General features: G+C 39.3%; 1 long non-coding RNA gene across 1 annotated transcript; it reads right to left on the bottom strand.

Moving 5' to 3' along the window:
- Nucleotides 1-4,778, bottom strand: LOC124857984. Its single transcript, XR_007035728.1, has 3 exons — nucleotides 4,584-4,778; nucleotides 4,210-4,449; nucleotides 1-1,980 (listed from the first exon to the last, which is right to left on the bottom strand). It is a non-coding gene; the product is annotated as an uncharacterized LOC124857984 (long non-coding RNA).
- Between the last annotated feature and the right edge of the window lie 8,357 nt (nucleotides 4,779-13,135).

The following is a 13,135-nucleotide window of genomic DNA, read 5'->3' as shown; positions in this document are numbered from 1 at the left end:
TTTCATTCCATATCAAACTTTATTCATAGATTAACTTTATCATAGGCATTCAAACCACAGTGTTATTTATGCTTGCGCTGTTGAGCCATAACTAATCATAATGACCTTTCAAATAACTAAAAAAGGTCTATAAGCCAACTTAAATTTTAAATTAAAGTTTCTTCACCATCACATTCCTCTCCTCGATGATCACTTGGGTGATGTGTACCACATAAATTGTGACAAGGTGTGAGGCAATAACACCGTTGTTGTAAACATTTGAATACCGTGGTGACACTTGTGCGTAATGCTGCACAATGGATGCATTGACATCATTGGAAAACCATTCAAAGGGGAGAATTAGGATGTTTCTCAGTGGTTGCCATTGTTAACCTTAAAATAACATTGATCAGCTGGCTCATTAAATGCACATTGACATTCATGAGGTGCTTTGCAATGACCGTTCATGGTTGAATGTGGGCTTTTAGAGAGTAGAACACGAGGCGGAACCTTATACTCAAACATGGAGGTGCAGTTATGATTTCTAAAGGGGACATTGCTTGCTGGGGTGCATGCGCATGGTTTTATAAGTCTGGATTTTCTTAAGTGTATGCCATTTTCGGCTTTTGGGCATCCATACACTTTTAGTATAGATTCTACGCAATGTTTTATAAAAAAGACCCTTGAACTGTAATTGTGTCAAAAGTTGGTTCTACAAAATACCGATTTAGTTCGCTGAATTTGCTGCACAAACATAACATTTAAAATTTATGCACTGCATTATGTTAGTCTATCTCATAAAGTCTCTATAAAACAGACTGAATTTTTTGGTTGTAATGTGATAAAGTGTTAAAAAGATAAATGGGTATTAATTCTCCTGGAAGTCACTGTAAATGATGGGGGAAATTTAATTTAATTAGTTGCGAACCTTTAGAAAGTTGAAAACAGAGGTAGGTTATTCCAAAAGGTAACTTCTATGTGTAATGTCTATTACTTAGTGTAAATAAACTGGGCCACTAAATTGATTGTTTATATATTTTAAGATGTAAGCTTATAACATAGAGTTCAGATGCAACTACTTTATATACACAGGATTGTTTTTATCATTTATTCCTCTAAAAATCAAAATGAAAACTACATTTGTGGTGTTAAGTTAGATTAGTATATTAGAATTTTGCTATATAATGACTCATAAGGTTATGCAAATTTACAACTAAATTAAATGTAGAAAAAATTATTTTCTGTTCCACTTGAAGGGGAATAGTTACACTATTTTATCATAAGTCCCCTCTTTTATAAATGAGCATTTTCTTAATTTGGCAAGAACAAGAAACAGTGAGGAAACAAAAGGTGAATCTGGAACCAATTTGTTATAGTGGCCTGTAATGGGCCCACATTTTAGAACGTGGATGATTAATTCAGCCACTATGCATGAATACATGTCAGGAATTGTAGTTCTGTGCACAGCAACAGTAAAAAGACAGACCTGTTGTCACGGTTTACTTGATATTGGACCCCAGAATGCAGACGAGCTGGCAGCATGATGGTAAGTGAAAAAAAAAGGTTTAATTACGAAAACTCACACTCAGCAGGAGGCAGGAACAAAACAAACGGGCAGGCAAGACAGGCATGGCATGATCAAAAAGACAAGACTTGGTTTGAGAACTAGACATGAGCACGGTAGGAGGGCCAAAAACAAAAACAGAGTTCAGGCGGGCGACCAAGAGGTCGTCCCCTGCAGACACAGTGTTCAGGCGGGCGACCAGGAGGTCGTGCCCAGCAGGCACAGAGTTCAGGCGGGCGACCAGGAGGTCGTCCCCAGCAGCACAGAGTTCAGGCGGGCGACCTGACCTGCACGTGGAGGCCGACAGAAGCGTAGAGACCGTGGCGACCTGCGAAGGGAAACTGCAGGTAGATCAGGAGGCCGACTGAGCAGAGTAGAGGACCTCCCAGAAACTCTGTGGAACTCCGGAGGCGTGGAGCCTTGCGAACCCTCAGAGGCTGAAGCAGAGCCAGGAAAAAAACAGAAACATGATTCAAAACTTGAACAGTGAAAAACATAAGGAAAAAACCCGAAACCAAAAACCAAACAACCCCAAATCATGACACCTGTATTTTCATTTCATACACAGACATACAGGGGTTGGACAATGAAACTGAAACACCTGTCATTTTAGTGTGGGAGGTTTCATGGCTAAATTGGACCAGCCTAGTAGCCAGTCTTCATTGATTGCACATTGCACCAGTAAGAGCAGAGTGTGAAGGTTCAATTAGCAAGGTAAGAGCACAGTTTTGCTCAAAATATTGAAATGCACACAACATTATGGGTGACATACCAGAGTTCAAAAGAGGACAAATTGTTGGTGCACGTCTTGCTGGCGCATCTGTGACCAAGACATCAAGTCTTTGTGATGTATCAAGAGCCACGGTAGCCAGGGTAATGTCAGCATACCACCAAGAAGGACGAACCACATCCAACACATGATTAACTGTGGACGTAAGAGGAAGCTGTCTGAAAGGGATGTTCGGGTGCTAACCCGGATTGTATCCAAAAAACATAAAACCACGGCTGCCCAAATCACGGCAGAATTAAATGTGCACCTCAACTCTCCTGTTTCCACCAGAACTGTCCGTCGGGAGCTCCACAGGGTCAATATACACGGCCGGGCTGCTATAGCCAAACCTTTGGTCACTCATGCCAATGCCAAACGTCAGTTTCAATGGTTCAAGGAGCGCAAATCTTGGGCTGTGGACAATGTGAAACATGTATTGTTCTCTGATGAGTCCACCTTTACTGTTTTCCCCACATCTGGGAGAGTTACGGTGTGGAGAAGCCCCAAAGAAGCGTACCACCCAGACTGTTGCATGCCCAGAGTGAAGCATGGGGGTGGATTAGTGATGGTTTGGGCTGCCATATCATGGCATTCCCTTGGCCCAATACTTGTGCTAGATGGGCCAAGGACTACCGAACCATTCTTGAGGACCATGTGCATCCAATGGTTCAAACATTGTATCCTGAAGGCGGTGCCGTGTATCAGGATGACAATGCACCAATACACACAGCAAGACTGGTGAAAGATTGGTTTGATGAACATGAAAGTGAAGTTGAACATCTCCCATGGCCTGCACAGTCACCAGATCTAAATATTATTGAGCCACTTTGGGGTGTTTTGGAGGAGCGAGTCAGGAAACGTTTTCCTCCACCAGTATGACATAGTGACCTGGCTGCTATCCTGCAAGAAGAATGGGTTAAAATCCCTCTGACCACTGTGCAGGACTTGTATATGTCATTCCCAAGACAAATTGACGCTGTATTGGCTGCAAAAGGAGGCCCTACACCATACTAATAAATGATTGTGGTCTAAAACCAGGTGTTTCAGTTTCATTGTCTAACCCCTGTAGCTCAGAATATGTTATATGACATTTCTTTAATTCTTTACTGTCTGTGTGGGTTTGTGTACATACCAATGTTCTGTGTTAGAAGCAGCTTTAATTTAAAGAATAAAAATGAGCTCTGCAACCTTGCAATGCCCGCATCAGTTAATGATTATAATACCTTTTCCAACCTGTTTACCAACAGTGACAGACTGTATTGGAGATTTAGCAGCACATTAAATATAAATATTTTTTTCTACTTGCAGCTTTTTCTCTATTAGCTACCTGTAAAATGCAGAATTGGCTTTAAAATCCTTCTCCTTAAATATAAAGCCTTAATGAACCAGCTACATCAATCTTATTAAAGTCATCAAATAACATATTTATATCATTCCAACAGAGCCTTTCACCCACAGAGTGGAGGCTTGGGATTTCAGGAATATCTTGAGGTAGAATTGTAGGAAAAGCTTTTAGTTATTAGGTGTCACTTTTTGGGATGAGCTCTTAGTATAAATTCACCACGCATATACTTAGAATTATACCTTTTCAAAAGGTTATCCATGATATTAATGAGGGTGTTGCTGTAGGGTTGATTCTTTGTGCTACTAAGATCATGGAAGTAGTTAATCATATATAGCAAAGATTTTCAATGATGGGGTCTAATGGAGGTAGTGCTTTACAGGTCATGAGATTTTTTATTGATTTATATTTTTATTTATGTTTCATATATAAACACACACAAACACACATATATATACACATCCTTACTGGAAACAGGATGAGTGGAGGAAAGTGTGCAACTGTCAGAGTCTGAGTCTGTGTGTTGCGTGTGTATTGTGTACTTGTTTTTCTAACCATTCGGTTTCCAGTTGGTGCTGGAGTTCTCAGGTGCGCTGGATGACAGGTGTTTTCCATCTGCTGATTGCTTGGAGGAGTACTTAAGAGGGAGGCTCAACCACTACTGATCTATTCTGGATGGTGAGCAAAGCATCACACAGGTGGTCTGCAGATGTTTGTGATTCCTCTCTCCACTGTCGACGGTATCGTCCATCAAGTGGGTTTAAAGGGCTGTCTGAATTGATGGCTGCCACGTCACTAAGAGGTAATCAGAAAAATGCAGAATTAGAAGATGGTGCTCACAAAATATTACAATTAGTTATACCCCTCAAAAATTAATCACATCTATAATATTATACTTGGCTGACACAGTAGTCATGTTCTGGTGGTACCTCCTCCAGGGCGGACACCTCAGCTGAAAGCTGGTCCTGCCAGAGAGCAAAGCTGACTGTCTCAGTCCCGACCTCACCCTCATCCTCTTCTACAGCCTCCTCTGGGTCATCCTCTGGGGCCTTGACATCCCCAGCACCAAGGCAGATGTTGTGGAGGATGGCGCATGCTGTTATGACCTGAAAACAATTTAAAAGAGGGTGCATATGTGAGGTACAAAGGTGTCGTGCACCTCCAGCGCTTGCAGGAAGATGGCCCTGAATCTGGTTTTCATCATTCCAAAAACACGCTCTATTATAGAGCGTGTTTTTGGAATGATGGCTGTTAAAGCGCTGGGCTCCCACACCTTGTATTGTCCTCTTGTAGGGAGTGATGAGGGGGAGTGGATATTGGAGGCATGGGTACCCTCCATCAGCAAGGATAACATGCCCTGGAGGAGGATAAACTGTACAGTGGGCTGTGGCGGAGCACCCTAGAGTCATGCACTGACCCAGGCCAGCCCACATACGTGTCAATAAAATGGCTCTCAGAAACTGCTTGCAGGATTATGGAAGGGAAGAGTTTCCTGTTCCTGTAGCACTGACCATCAGGGCTGCTTGGACACCTGAAGTGGATATGGCAGCCGTCAATTACACCCACAGCTTTAAGAAAAGCTATGTGGCGTGCCAGCCCTGCAAACTCACGGGACAATGCCTTAAGTCCTCAGGGGTCTTTAGAAGGTAGATGACCTGGTGACGAATAGCCACAATCTCCTCTGTAACTCTCTGGACGATGCGATGGACAGTAGAGCGAGGCATCCCAAACACTCTGCACACCACTCTGTAGGATGTGCCACTTGCCAGCCAGAAAAGAAAAACCAAGGTCTCAATAGTAGCACCCATCCATGTTGCCTATCCTGGTGCAAAAGATTAAGCAGCACTGCTTAATCAGAGAGTCCCTGCTCAGCCGAAAATCAGGCCTGGTGTCCTCCTGGTTGAAGAAGCGTTTCAGGACTGGGACACTACATTATTTTTAAGGCATGCTTCTGGATATTTTAAGTGATCAAAGCAAGTAGATACTAATACACCAAAAACACTGCATTATTATATAATTATCTAAGAACAGCCAGAGGGGATCAAATACTTTATAATTCCCATCTATCTTAAAACTGAAAGTTATTGTTTATATATATATATATATATATATATATATATATATATATATATATATATATAAAATATGTCGACATACATTAGCCATAAAGTTGCTATCTCTTTGTTTATTGGCTAGTTAAATCAAACATCTTTTTTACTTGAACATGATTGTCTCTGGATTGTACCTGGAATCAGAAATTATAATGCTAACTGAATTATAAATAAACTTTTAAAACATATAGCACATTTCTTCATTAAAAATTTATATTGAAAAGCTTATTTATTCTCAATCACACTCTCCAGCGATACAGTTGGATTACATAAAACTGTCAATTTATTCTGGTTAACCTTAATATCACCTGAAATGTTAAATCGATTTTCAGTAACAATTAAAATAATAACATAAACTGTTAGAAATCACTTGTGTTAAACGTTCACTGTGATGACTGCCAGTGGGAGCTTAGTGCCGGGAGGCCGGTCAGATTTCTCAAAGTTTAGCTCGCCTCACCGCCGGGAAGGCTGGCGGAGCACGGAGTACGTTTGAAATTAAGCGATGTCTAGATAAATCAAGCAGATATTTCACGTCTACATAGTTATATTCCCGCACTAAAAACATTGTAGAAGTTAATTTGTGTCACAGAAAGTGTAATTTTCCACAATTTACTCACAGCTTTTGGTGCTATGGTCCGCCATGGCTTCCCCTGCTTGACCAATCCGCTTCGACCCGCAATGAATGATGGGAAATGATGGGCCGCGAATGATACTCACGACCCATCCTTCAAATCGGGCAAAATAAGGACACATTTGTCGGCCGCATTTGAGGGAGTCTTGGAATGATTCATGAATTGAGACAGCCTTCGTCACCGCGCTGTAACGTAATCGGCCTACAAATGCGGCCTGCGAAGGATGCAGCCCCTGAGGCTGACTTCCGGGTCAGCCTCGGCGTTGGTACATTCCCTTTCCGGTTGATTTTCTGAAATGTAAATTTGTTTTCTGAAATGTAAAAGTGTTTTCTGAAATGTAAATTTGTTTTCTGAAATGTAAATTTGTTTCGCATCTTGTTAAATTGTTTTCTGAAATGTAAATTTGTTTTCTGAAATGTAAAAGTGTTTTCTGAAACGTAAATTTGTTTTCTGAAATGTAAAATTGTTTTCTGAATTGTAAAAGTGTTTTCTGAAATGTAAATTTGTTTTCTGAAATGTAAATTTGTTTCGTATCTTGTTAAATTGTTTTCTGAAACGTAAATGTTTTCTGAAATGTAAAAGTGTTTACTGAAATGTAAATTTGTTTTCTGAAATGTAAAAGTGTTTTGTGAAATGTAAATTTGTTTTCTGAAATGTAAATTTGTTTCGTATCTTGTTAAATTGTTTTCTGAAACGTAAATGTTTTCTGAAATGTAAAAGTGTTTACTGAAATGTAAATTTGTTTTCTGAAATGTAAAAGTGTTTTGTGAAATGTAAATTTGTTTTGTGAAATGTAAATTAGTTTTCTGAAATGTAAATTTGTTTTTTGAAACGTAAAGTTGTTTTCTGAAATGTAAATTTGTTTTCTAAAATGTAAAATTGTTTTCTGAATTGTAAAAGTGTTTTCTGAAATGTAAATTTGTTTTCTGAAATGTAAATTTGTTTCGGTACTTGTAAAAGTGTTTTGCACCCTCCGGCCACCGTAGTGACGCCACTACCCAAATAAAAGCACAGCTGTTGCTACATCCGCTCTCTTCATCGGGATAGGAGGGGGACAAAGGGCGCTAATGTCTTTTGCTGGCAAAGAGACATAAACTCTTCAAACTAGATTCAAGAGTGTCATAAGATCACGCAATCATATGCACAAGTTAAGTATGAGTGAAGCACTGTTTGTGTACCCGGTGATTTCACCTTCCTTCCAGTCTCCCAGTCTGGAAGGAAGACACCAGAGACCGCATCACCGTGTTAACCCGTGTGGTCAGCGGACAGGACGGGCCGCCCAGCTACAGCTCCGGAGCTAACCCTTTTGTTCACAGAGGGAATGCACCTTCAAACCCCCCGCGAAGCTACCGAGCTAACCGCTTGTTGACTGTGGACATTTCTTCAAACTTTGCCCCTTGGACAACATTTCCTCACCATGGTCAGAGGTTAGGTTTGGGCAGATTAACAGTTAGGATGAAATGATCTGAACGTTTTCATTCTATGAAGTTTGGTTTTGTTTGTGTGAAAGTCGGCTATCTTAGTGCTAGCAGGCTATCTGTTCAATAATGTCAGAGCTCGTCTCACACCTTTCTATTTTGTCCTAATACCATCGCCTTACTGGGCTGGTATTCACAGGACAACCCTTAACAGACCGAAATATTATTTGATAAAATATTAATATTAAATATTAAATAACATTACAGATTAATAATCACAACACACCTTTCTGGAAAGGGGCATCGTCCAAGCTTCTGCTGGCAACAACTTAATGCTCACCGTCTACCGATGATACACTTGGCCCTGTCTTTCAGTGTTTAACCCTTTCTCTCTCCTAGACATGGCAATTGACTGAGCTTTTACTGTGACTAACTCTATGTGCTCTCTTTCAGACTCTAACCTTGAAAACTGGCTCAGAGTTTATCTCTTCATTCTTTCTAGGTGAAATGACTAAAGGAGCTACATCCACTAACATTTACTTTTCCTTCCCATAGAAAGTACTCCTAGATCAGGGCTTCTTTGTTCTCTTTGTGTCTCTGCTCTGTTCTCTCAAACCCCCAGTTGGTCGTGGCAGATGGCCACTCACACTGAGCCTGGTTCTGCTGGAGGTTTCTTCCTGTTAAAAGGGAGTTTTTCCTCTCCACTGTCGCTACATGCATGTTCTGTATGAGGGATTGCTGCAAAGTAAACGCCAGGGACTGTCCACTGTCGCTACATGCTCATCCAGGAGGAGTGAATGCTGCAAGTTACTGACTTGATGCAATCTGCTGGGTTTCCTTAGACAGAACAATTTTTTATCCAATTTGAATAAATAACTGAATCTGACTGCACTGTTCAATGGTTACGAATAATTGGAATGTATGAACCTGATTTTTGTGAAGTGCCTTGAGACGACATGTGTTGTGAATTGGCGCTATATAAATAAACTGAATTGAATTGAATTGATTCTAATTCAGGTAACAAAGAAATAACAATGGCTTTCTGCTGCAGTTAAACTACTAAAAGCTACATCAAGCTACGAGCTACCAGCAATTCTGTCAGCCATAGTGCATAAAACAATTTCTGGTCTACTCTTATTCCAGACTCAAAGATCCAAACAGCTTAATAGCTTTAGTTTCTCATGATAATAGACCCTGCTTTCTTATATCATTTTAACTTTGTTGGGTTTCTTCCAGTTAGTGCTGCTCCACAGACATCCGCACAAGGTTATTTCCTTTACATTTTTGTAACATTTTTTGCATCTGTCCAAGGGCATCCATATGAAAGCTTGTGAGTGGAAAGGTCCATGAATTCCATTTCTGGCATTCACAATGTTATTCACTTTCTACCTCTCAAAAATATTGTCTTCTAATTTTTTTCACTTCGTCCCCCCTTTCCACATGACTGGGATTGCAACTTCCTTCAATATTTTGTCTTGTTTTTCATTCTTTGACATGCCACTTTAGCTTTTCTTCAGTTCTTGTCCAGTTTTCACCCAGAATAAAATGTTGACAAAAACTGATGAGCATTTCTCCATCAACAAAATTAACACATCTTTGGTTGGGCTGTTTAGAGTGTGAGCTTGTATGATTTCTCATCTGTGTCATAATGCGGGTTGTAGTAGGACCAAAATGCAGAGAAGTACTGCAGGAAACGCGGAGAGTGAGGGTAAGCGAGTTTTAATTCCTGCCAGAATTCTTTTCTCCGTCCAATCTTGTTCGCTGGTCTTCTGCGAGGAAACAACCGCAGTTCCATTTTTTAGTATTGCTTTTATGGTGCAGATGCTCTCACTGGTCAGCCCTTTGTTAGTCTTCTCAGTTATTGCGCAACATACTTTTGCCCAGTACGCTATTGCTCAATAGTTAGTCATGGTCATCGTGCTGTTTTGCGGCCTTGGAGATGCCAGTAATAGCCACACAGCTGGCTGTAGACTCATCCTCCCTTCCTTGTGCTGGTCTTCAAAAGATTCGCTGTCAGCATGTCACTCTTAGTCATCCTACATTTCTCTCCCTAATCTGCTCAGTTTTAAACTTTACACAGTATTACACATTCCATTCTCAGCTTTCAGCATTTACTTTAACACACAGGTACCAAACCATCACTTCATTCTTTTTATTCTTACATCACAACTGGTCAACATTATATCTCTTTCATATATATATATATATATATATATATATATATATATATATATATATATATATATATATATATATATATATATTTCATATATATGATTGAGAATTTCAAACCTTAATGTTTCTTACTTTAATTATCAGTTCTTAACCATATTTCAATCATACATCTTTTAACTTGATAATCAAAGATTACTAATTTCATTTAATACTTATAAAAGAATGGAAAATGATCATACATCATTTCTTTTTGATACACTTGTTTATATTTCTGCAAAAGATAAGACAGTTAATATGTAGCTCCACACAGGCCTCTCCAATCCTTCAGTCTCAGAACATGAGAATATGCTTGTTTCACTCTCTACTGCCTCAACTGTGTATTTTAATAATTATTGCATGGATTACACAAAAGGATATTTATTGTAATTTTTAAGCATTTAACAGTGAGCAGTTGAAAAATGTTGCATGATGGATTTAACTGTGAGCAGTTAATAAATGTTGCATGGATTACATGGAAAGATCTCACCTTATTTTGACAACAGCAACACTCAACTCACCTCTAGTGTGTCCCTCTGCCTTTGATGTTTATAGATATAAACAAAACTAGTTTCAGTGCATATAATGTGAACATCTGAAAAATGTATTTGATGAACACTCGTTAAACAATCTTTAAAACAATACATGTCCTTCAAAATTAATTCCCTGCACTTCTCAAACAGTCCAGGAGGGTCCGTTTCCATGAGAAACTGCTCTTACATGAGCCCCATCACTGATTTCTGCAGCCTTCTTTCTCCAGACAGGAACTCAGAAGCCACATGTGAGGATTTAATAATGAAAATGAAAAAACAACTTACAACATGCATGAGGATAACAGGACAAGAACCACTGATGGAGAACTGAGCAGAGTAACAGACCATAAGGCACTACGATGGCAGGATCTAGCTAAGAACAAAGAGAACCGGTGAGTATGTAAATTGAGGCAGAGGGAGAGAAATGACAGGCAACACAAATGAGCTAATTAGAGGGAATGAGTTGCAGCTGAGGCAGAGAGAGTAGGGCAATGCAGCTGAAGGAGGGCGTTAATGAATATGAATGAAGCAGAAACACAGAGAAACCTAAGGAAGTATCAAACAGGAAAATAACTATAGACGTACAAAGAACACTAAAACACAAAAGAATGAACAAATATGGAAAACCTCTCACAATAATAAGCATATGGAAATAATTTGGGGAAGATCGAAAGAACATAAACAGCACAGAAACTGTCAAAATACATGTACAATACAACATCAGAACCCAACCGTTCAGAATTGTGAGAGGTTCAAAGACAGTTTTATAAAATGTTTTCACAGGATTACAATGTGTCAATCTGTGTGAAAAGCCCGTAGTTGTATTTACATTCACCTTCTGAATCCTTACCTACTGTAGATTTGAATACCTCAAATACAATGAGAATGATAAATAAGCTAATCGCCTTGTATAGGATTGCCCATTTCACTTCATCACTCAAAATATTTACAACTTTAAAAAGGCCATTTATTAAGTTATGTATAAATGTTCACAAGAAACATTTAAACTACTCTTTACAGTTGATTGTTTGAGCATCCTGTGCTAAGTTTATACTGGATTTTCCCAGCCATTCTCTGCAGTACACTTCAGCCTCAAGATCAATAGACTCCAAAGGACAATCCAATCAACCAGTCTTAATCACAAACTAATTACACAATCCATTTATCCATCACCTTTATATGCATATCTTACTTTCATTGTGATTTTCCAGAATCCTGGTCATCCATAATGAGAATGTGTCTTTCAAGGGCAGTGTGAAATAGGTGCTGACACACAAACCGAATCCACAAAGGATTCACCCTTTCTCATCATAATGACCTCTGTTACATTGCATCCTCCTATCGTAGAGACAGCTTCATTCAGATGCTAAGCATCCATTCACCTTCTTAGGAGTAAGTGTGTCAACTGTGTTAGGGGAGTGAGGAAATGCATGTCAAACTCTGCAATCTGAGCTTTGATGTAGTATATGTGCCCACATACTTTGATGGTCCTTAACTTTGGTGTGTAAAAAAAGGTAAAACTATCACTTGGCAAAAAGACAAAAATAATTATGTTCCTCTACTCTGTACAGCAAGCAGACACTACACACTTCTCAAGTGCATAAAGTGAGCTGTTAAAGATCACCTTGAAGACATTTAGATGCAAAGTGATGGACAGACCATTATTGATGGTTTGGCAAAACTGACAGTCGTGGAGATAAATATGGTCTAAAATCTGCCAAAGGCTGTCATATCCACTTGGCCTTACACTTGTCAGTTGTATAAATTTATGCTGCTTAGGCTGGCATTATAAAAATTTCCATATCATGAGATCTGCTAATTCTACAGCTATTTTATTACTGTATAATATATGTCAGTCTCTTTTGACCTATACTTGTTTGACAATATGGATCATCACTTGAGATGGTGAGGATATCCATATGATGCAAATTACTATTTAACAGCATAAAATTGAGCTTAAGCAAACTCTAGCAAATAAGTTAGATTCCAAGTTTTTTGCATTTCATATGCTATACTCAGGCAGCCAACTGAGATAAATAAAACCAATTAAACTTTTTTAAAAATAGCATTATATAGAGAAAGTAATTGTTTTAATTATATGCTGGTAACTGTCATGCCTTGCCTATGTCTGTGTTCTGTTTTGTTTTGTTTTGCTTAGTTTCCTGGTCTGATCATTGTTTATTCTTGTTTCTTATAGCCTAGCCCCACACCCGTTCCTTGTTTCTTCTAATTACCTGGTCCCTTTGTTTCCTTGTTTCATCATGTTTTTGTATTCAAAGTCCTTTGTTACCTTAGTTCGGGACTGTTTTGCTGTAAATGATCTACATGTTTTCCTTCTGGTCTGATTCTGGTTCCCCCCTGCCTGGTCTGAGAATATAAATAATTAAAGACTCTGCTTTCCTGCTTTTGTCTGGCTACTGGCTACCTTCCTGCATTTTGGTCCAACCTCCGAACCCACTGCATGACAATATGAACCAGTCACGATGGACCAAGCAAAAGATAGTGAGATGATCACTCTTTGGGAGTACCTCAGGCATGCAGTGGAGGAGAGTTCACGCCATGCTGAGGAAGCGAGG

This window comes from Girardinichthys multiradiatus, chromosome 2 (assembly GCF_021462225.1).
Source record: "Girardinichthys multiradiatus isolate DD_20200921_A chromosome 2, DD_fGirMul_XY1, whole genome shotgun sequence".
Lineage (NCBI taxonomy): Eukaryota > Metazoa > Chordata > Actinopteri > Cyprinodontiformes > Goodeidae > Girardinichthys > Girardinichthys multiradiatus.
Note: the sequence above shows the minus strand (reverse complement) of the source record. Positions and strands in the feature narration are given on the sequence as shown.